Source organism: Oncorhynchus kisutch, linkage group LG7 (genome assembly GCF_002021735.2).
Source record: "Oncorhynchus kisutch isolate 150728-3 linkage group LG7, Okis_V2, whole genome shotgun sequence".
Classification (NCBI taxonomy): domain Eukaryota; kingdom Metazoa; phylum Chordata; class Actinopteri; order Salmoniformes; family Salmonidae; genus Oncorhynchus; species Oncorhynchus kisutch.
Window position 1 is genome coordinate 12,643,395 of NC_034180.2, and position 8,394 is coordinate 12,651,788.

Here is an 8,394-nt window from a genome sequence, read left to right on the forward strand (position 1 = left end):
CAGGTTGGTTAAGACACAACGCGCGTTCCTTCTGATCCGCAGAAGCACAGAAAATCAAAACAAGCCCGCTTCTCGTCATCCTTACCGCCTTCACTTTACCCAGCACTTTCTCCACCAGTTTGGATAACTCAAATGGTTTCTTCCAGATTGGTACTCTGCTCAGCTGCTCCTCATTAACAAACCATACTCCTACTAGATACGAAGGGTCATTCTCATCACTGTACACTATTTTGCTCAGTTTTCCATTATTTTGGACAATACTCCAATTCTCCTTGATTCTACCACCATTGTATTCAGAATGCACTTCTGCCATCTTTCGTCCAAAAACATCAATTTGAATCTACTGTACACTACAGTTCAAAAGTTTGGGGTCACTTAGAAATGTCCTTGTTTTTGAAAGAAAAGCACATTTTTTTGTCCATTAAAATAACATCAAATTGATCAGAAATACAATGTAGACATTGTTAATGTTGTAAATGACTATTGTAGCTGGAAACGGCAGATTTTTCATGGAATATCTACATAGGCGTACAGAGGACCATTATCAGCAACCATTACTCCTGTGTTCCAATGGCACATTGTGTAAGCTAATCCAAGATTATCATTTTAAAAGGCTAATTGATCATTAGAAAACCCTTTTGCAATTAATTTAGCACAGCTGAAAACTGTTGTTCTGCTTAAAGAAGCAATACAACTGGCCTTCTTTAGACTAGTTGTGTATCTGGAACATCAGCATTTGTGGGTTCGATTACAGTCTCAAAATGTCTATAAACAAAGAACTTTCCTCTGAAACTCTTGTTCTGAGAAATTAAGGCTATTCCATGTGAGAAATTGCCAAGAAACTGAAGATCTCGTATAACGCTGTGTACTACTCCCTTCACAGAACAGCGGAAACGGTCTCTAACCAGAATAGAAAGAGGAGTGGGAGGCCCTGGTGCACAACTGAGCAAGAGGACAAGTACATTAGAGTGTCTAGTTTGAGAAACAGATGCCTCACAAGTCCTCAACTGACAACTTCATTAAATAGTACCCGCAAAACACCAGTCTCAACGTCAAGAGTGAAGAGGCAACTCCGGGATGCTGGCTTTCTAGGCAGAGTTGCAAGGAAAAAGCTATATCTCAGACTGGCCAATAAAAATAAACGATTAAGATGGGCAAAAGAACACAGACACTGGACAGAGGAACTCTGCCTAGAAGGCCAGCATCCCGGAGTCGCCTCTTCACTGTTGACGTTGAGACTGGTGTTTTGCGGGTACTGTTTAATGTGTCTGTGCCGTGTCTGTGCCATTTCCAGCTACAATAGTCATTTACAACATTAACCATGTGTATACTGTATTTCCGATCAAGTTGATGTTATTTTAATGGACAAAAAATGAGCTTTTCTTTAAAAAACAAGGACATTTCTAAGTGACCCCAAACTTTTGAACGGTAGTGTACATTCCATGTGACAGTCTATCTGTTCATGCTAACATTTATACGTTTAGAATCAGTGTTTTTAGGGATGTAGTTTGCTGATTAAGATGACCAACCAAGCATATCCCAAATGTTTATAGAATGATACAAATAAAAAAATACAGCCATTGTTGGGTTATGAGTAAAGTATGCAATTTAATATGGGTTTAAAGGGAGTACTGTACGGCTGTACCCTAATCGGGGGTGTGGTCACGTTAAACCATGCTTCGTCATGTGTATTTATCTATGATCGCTGTTTTCAAAGTTAAAGCTGTGTGACTAACATACCTGACCATGAGGGAGTTCGATTCATCTCGCACGGGAGCCCGTGTAGGCATGTTTTGCACTGGCTGAAAGTTGACAGGTGTCAAAGTCGATTGTGACTTAAACAAAAGTGACATGTGCATCCGCCTAGTGTGGCATCCTGCTGGGAGTGGCATGGGGCACCCGCACATGTTTTTTTTTAAAGTAACAAATAAAAAATAAAACATTCAGAATGGTGACATTTGCGCGATCGGTTTTCTATCGCTCATTTGCACGTTACGTCAGTGATATCATGTCACCGTATGGGACAGTGGCTCAATTAACCTTGTCGGAGTGGGCGCCCTGATTCTAGTTTGTGAGCTAGGGGGGTGGGCAGAAGGAGGGGTCCGCCCAGGGAGCCATACAAGCTAGAACCGCCACTGCATCCCGCTAACGTATGGCATATCAACAACCTGTTGCCAATGAATTTAATGTTAATTTCTCTACCATAAACCGCTTCCAACGTCATTTTAAAGAATTTGGCAGTACGTCCAACCAGCCTCACAGCCGTAGACCACGTGTCACCACACAGCCCAGGACCTCCACATCTGGCTACTCTTTTACTCCAGGACTTGGGGAGATTGAGGCAAAAAAAGATGGTAATTGTTGCCCACTAGTTTTCCAATTGTAAAATAAAAAACTATTGTATTATTTATTTCTATCCTATATCCATTGATATGCCTGGTTTCTATCAGTTATTATTAATAGAAATACACTTGTGTCATGTAGGTAATTAGTCCAGACAACTTAAAGAGAATGGTTATTGTAAGTAAACATGTTATATGTATTTCTAAAGGAAAGGATTGATCTGCAAATAAGCATAACCCTATGGTCAATGAAGACAATGTCATATCTCAAATCAAATCACATTTTATTGATTGCATGCACATATTTTGCAGATGTTATTGCGGGTGTACCGGAATGCTTGTGTTCCTAGTTCCAACCCTGCAGTAATATCTAACAATTCACAACAATAAACACAAATCTAAAAGTACAAGAATGGAATTAAGAAATATATAACATTAGGACGAGCAACTTTGGAGTCTGGAATATAAATACAGTACATATGTGTGATGGGATGTATAGACATTATGGACAGTATGTGGATAGAATATTTAGCATATCTGTAGAATACTGATGAGTCCTGACTCTAAACTTTAAATATTGTTAATTATCAGGTATCCTATTGAAATATTGAGTTCCATAGTCTGGTTTCTACACCATAAGTGAATGGTTATCTGTAGGAGGAATGTATATGGAGGCAATTAAGCTTGGAATGTATTGAGTAAAGGAAAGGCAATCACATGTTTACAGGCAGGGTGGAGAGATGTGGTTTAGTGAGGAGGCGGGCCGAGGTCAGGTCAGGTCACATTAAGGGAGAAGGAACAGTTTATTGCCTGCATCACTTAACTTCCTGCCTAGCAATGAAGATGTCATGTTTAGAGAGAAGGAGGAGACTCTGTATGCTGTATGACCCAGTGGATGAATAAACTTGGTTTGAGCCTTATTAAGCGTCCGTGAGTTTTGCACTGTTTATTTAGAACCTAATAATACGTAGGATAGAATAGTATACATACAGCAATAGTTGAATAGAATGGCCTTGACTAGAAAACAGTACATACATATGAAATGAGTAAAAAAGCATGTAAACATTATTAAAGTGACCAGTGTTCAATGCCTATGTACATAGGGCAGCAGTCTCTAAGGTGCATGGTAGAGTAACCGGGTGATAGCCGGCTAGTGACAGTGACTAAGTTCAGGGCAGGGTAATGGGTGGAGTCCGGCTAGTGATGGCTTTTTAACAGTCTGATGGTCTTGAGATATAAGCTGTTTTTCAGTCTCTCTGTCTCAGCTTTGATGCACCTGTGCTGACCTAACCTTCTGGATGATAGCCGGGTGAACAGGCCGTGCCTCGGGTGGTTGATGTCCTTGATGATCTTTTAAGCCTCCCTGTGACATCGGGTGCTGTGGATGTCCTGGAGGGCCGGCAGTGTGCCCCAAGTGATGAGTTGGGCAGACCGCACCACCCTCTGGAGAGCCTTACGGTTTTTATGTACAGTTGCTGTACCAGGCGGTGATACATCATGACAGGATGCTCTCAATGGTGCATCTGTAAACGTTTGTGAGGGTCTTAGGGGCCAAGCCATATTTCTTCAGCTTCCTGAGGTTGAAGAGGCGCTGTTGTGCCTTCTTCACCACACTGTCTGTGTGGGTGGACCATTTCAGATTGTCAGTGATGTGTTCACCGAGGAACTTGAAGCTTTTCACCTTCTCCACTGTGGCCCGTCAATGTGGATGGGGGAGTGCTCCCTCTGCTGTCTCCTGAATGTTGACATTGTTGGAGAGGTTATTTTTCTGGCACCACTCCGTCAGGGCCCTCTTCTCCTCCCTGTAGGCTGTCTCGTCATTGTTGGTGATCAGGCCTACCACTGTTGTGTCGTCTGCAAAATTGATGGTTGAGTTGGAGGTGTGCGTGGCCACGCAGTCATGGGTGAACAGGGAGTACAGGAGGGGGCTGAGCATGCACCATTGTGGGGCACGTGTGTTGAGGATCAGCGTAGTGGAGGTGTTGTTTCCTACCTTCACTACCATTCTATCTGGAGGCTCCATGCCCGGCTTTGCCCCCCCCCTACAGCTGGCCCTGTACACAGATCAACTCAGCCACAGTATTTTATTGTTTAGGCTGCGTATTGTGTATTCATGATACAAAACAAAGACACAATTAAATACATTTTATTATTTTTCAAGAGACAATTTAACATAATCCACATAATCATAAAACATGAACAATCTTTGGACACACCTACTCATTCTGGGGTTGTTCTTTATTTGTACTATTTTCTACATTGTAGAACAATAGTGAAGATATCAAAACAATGAAACAACACATATGGAATCATGTAGTAACCAAAAAACTGTTAAAACCTCTGCTGAATCGGTGTCCCAAAACCGAGATGCAATAATGTGACTGGAATGACGTTGTAAACCACAGCCAACTTTCCGGGACATAAACATGTCCTATATGGGCAGAAAGCTTAAGTTATTGTTAATCTAACTGCAGTGTCCACTTCACAGTAGCTATTACAGTGAAAAAATACCATGCTATTGTTTGAGAATTGTGCACAACAACAAAATACTTTTATCATGGCTACTGGTTTGATACATTCACCTCTGAAGGTAAATAATGTACTTACATTCAGTAATCTTGCTCTGATTTGCCATCCTGAGGGTCCCAGAGATAAAATAGAGTGTAGTTTTGTTTGATAAAATAAATTTTTATATTCAAATGTAGGAACTGGGTTCTATAGTTTGACCCCACTGCTGTCTCTGGCTCCACACCCACCCCGCCCGGCCATCTAGATGTGTGAAGGTTAGTGTCTTTTCTGTAGGGAAGATAATGGTCCATCATGTATGACATTCCTGGGAGTGTGTAAATGTAATTTTTTTATTACCATAGCATTTTTGTATGTTCTTATTTACTTTAACATTTATCAATTGACCAATTCAGCACAGCAAACTCGTGACGGACACCTGGCAGACTTATGTAATTCTTCAATGGATCCATCTGACACTTTGCAGACACACTGCTGTGGTCTTGTTGACAACATTTAAATTACTCCTAGAATCCTACATCACTGTAGGATGTATGAAAATATAACACATTAGATCTGGTAAGATATAAACAAAAAAAATACAAACAACAATTATATTCTTTTTTTTTTTCATCATCTTTGAAATGCAAGATAAAGGCCAAAATAAAATAGAAAACGTATATATTTTTTTGTTTGTATTATCTATTATTGTATTATCTATTACCAGATCTAATGTGTTTTATTCTCCTACATTAATTTCACATTTCCACAAACTTCAAAGTGTTTCCTTTCAAATGGTGTTAAGAATATGCATATACTTGCTTCAGGTCGTGAGCTACACACAGTTAGATATGGGTATTTTGTTTTAGGTGGGTCCAATCCTTAAGTTAAACAAATCAAAATATATTTTGTATTTGAGATTCTTCAAAGTAGCCACCCTTTGCCCTGATGACAGCTTTGCACACTCTTGGCATTCTCTCAACCAGCTTCACCTGGAATGATTTTCCAACGTACTTGAAGGTGTTCCCACATATCCTGAGCACTTGTTGGCTGATTTTCCTTCACTCTGTGGTCCAACCCATCCCAAACCATCTCAATTGGTTTGAGGTTGGGTGATTGTAGAGGCCAGGTCATCTGATGCAGCACTCCATCACTCTCCTTCTTGATAAAATAGCCCTTACAAAGCCTGGAGGTATGTTGGGTCATTGTCCTGTTGAAAAACAAATGAAAGTCCCACCAAGCGCAAACCAGATTGGATGGTGTATCGCTGCAGAATCCTGTGGTAGCCATGCTGGTTAAGTGTGCCTTGAATTGTAAATAAATCACTGACAGTGTCACCAGCAAAGCACCCCCTGACACCATCACACCTCCTCCTCCATGCTTCATGGTGGGAACCACACATGCAGAGATCATCAGTTCACCTACTCTGCATCTCACAAAGACACAGCGGTTGGAACCAAAAATCTCAAATTTGGACTCATCAGACCAAAGGACAGATTTCCACCGCTCTAATGTCCATTGCTCGTGTTTCTTCGCCCAAGCAAGTCTCTTCTTCTTATTGGTGTCCTTTAGTAGTGGTTTCTTTGCAGAAATTCAACCACGAAGGCCTGATTCATGCAGTCTCCTCTGAACAGTTGATGTTGAGATGTGTCTGTTACTTGAACTCTGTGAAGCATTTATTTGGGTTGCAATTCTGAGGCTGGTAACTCTAATGAACTTATCCTCTGCAGCAGAGGTAACTCTGGGTCTTCCTTTCCTGTGGCGGTTCTCATGAGAGCCAGTTTCATCATATCGCTTGATGGTTTTTGCAACTGCACTTGAAGAAACTTTCAAAGATCTTGACTGACCTTTATGTCTTAAAGTAATGATGGACAGTTGTTTCTCTTTGATTATTTGAGCTGTTCTTTCCATAATATGGACTTGGTCTTTTACCAAATCAAAATATATTTCTTCAAAGTTCTTCAGACTTCTTTAGGCAGACTAAAGGGAGGAGGAAAAAACAGTTTCATTTAAACTCTCCATCAGCCATAACTATTAATGTGTTACCTGAAAAAACATTTGTCAACTAATCTCTGACTGCATTAGCAGATACAAACTACAGCTCTGTCATTTAGCACAACCCAGTGACTTACTAATGCATGTTAACACAGATCAAACATTAACCAATATTCAGACATTTTACTGCGGACCCAAACCCAGCTTCGCAAGTCTTTAAATCGCTCTAGACCAGAAATGCACAAGACGTGGGCTCAAATTTGAAATCATATGCATGTCAATTACTTTACCTGTGCTTGGTTGAGCAAACCCCGCCCACCTGGCACTACAGGCAGGCTAAAGTTTACACTCCTCACCTCGTCTGAAGAGAGGTAGACACACAGGTGAACCACCTCCTCGGCAGTGCAATTCCTGCCTGTATTGTGACTCAACAGGATGTCAGCCAAGCCTACATCCTCAGTCATGGCTTGTCTTAGAGAACTTTAGCATTTTAGCTAACCCTATCCCTTTTCCTAACCTTAACCTAATTCTACTAACCTGCTACGTTAATTCTACCTGCGTAGGTTCTCCTAACATTCTACAAAAAATATGTTATGAATATGTTATGACCGTAGCTGCATACCATCTAGTCAAAATCGGCATTGTCCCCCTCATAGAATGAGTGTCAACAGTCCCTATAGAGCAGAGAAGATTAATTAAAGTGATATTTGAGACATCTCTCTAACCAATTCATTATGTACACGCTATGTTTTCAGTTGGTGAGTGTGTGATATGTGGATATATAAAAGTTTATTTAACATGAATAAAGATCAACCTTTCTAAACAATAGCAGCTATTTTGATACTGCCATGTTGATCTGAGAACTTCTGTTGGAAAACCACTACAGTGTCTGACGTTTGGCTCACAGATGCACCTCCCCCGACTTCACTCGCCGACTTTTGTCTAAAGTTGGCTTCGTTAGCCTTACTTAGAAAAAATAGCTTTTGGATATTGAAGTGAAGTGGATTTACACCCGGTAAAATAATTGCAGTAACAGAATTTCATCATGTACTACGTAGAAATGCATAGTTATGGATATGAACGTCATTCTCTTCATGGTGATGAATCCTAAATATGAACACACAGATATCAATATGCAATATCCTCCGTATCGTCCGTACTCCATATTTATGTATATTCTACACTGGCTATTATTTTAACGAGCTCCGCCCCAAAACGAGACCAAATTTGGTTGGACCGGGAAAAGTCGGAACCAATCATAGACATCTATGTTTCACAAGTTTTGACATTACAGCAAAGTAAACCTCAATAGAGTACAGTACAGTAGAGTACAGCACAGCACAGTACAGTAGACTTCAGTATAGTACAGTAGAGTACAGTACAATAGAGTACAGTAGAGTACGGTAAAGTAGAGTAGAGTTCAGTACAGTAGAGAACAGTGGAGTATAGTTCAGTACAGTACAGTACTGTATTGTACTGAACTATACATTAGTTCAGTACATTAGTATACTCAACTCTAGTGTGCTCTACTGTGTACTGTACTGTACTGTAG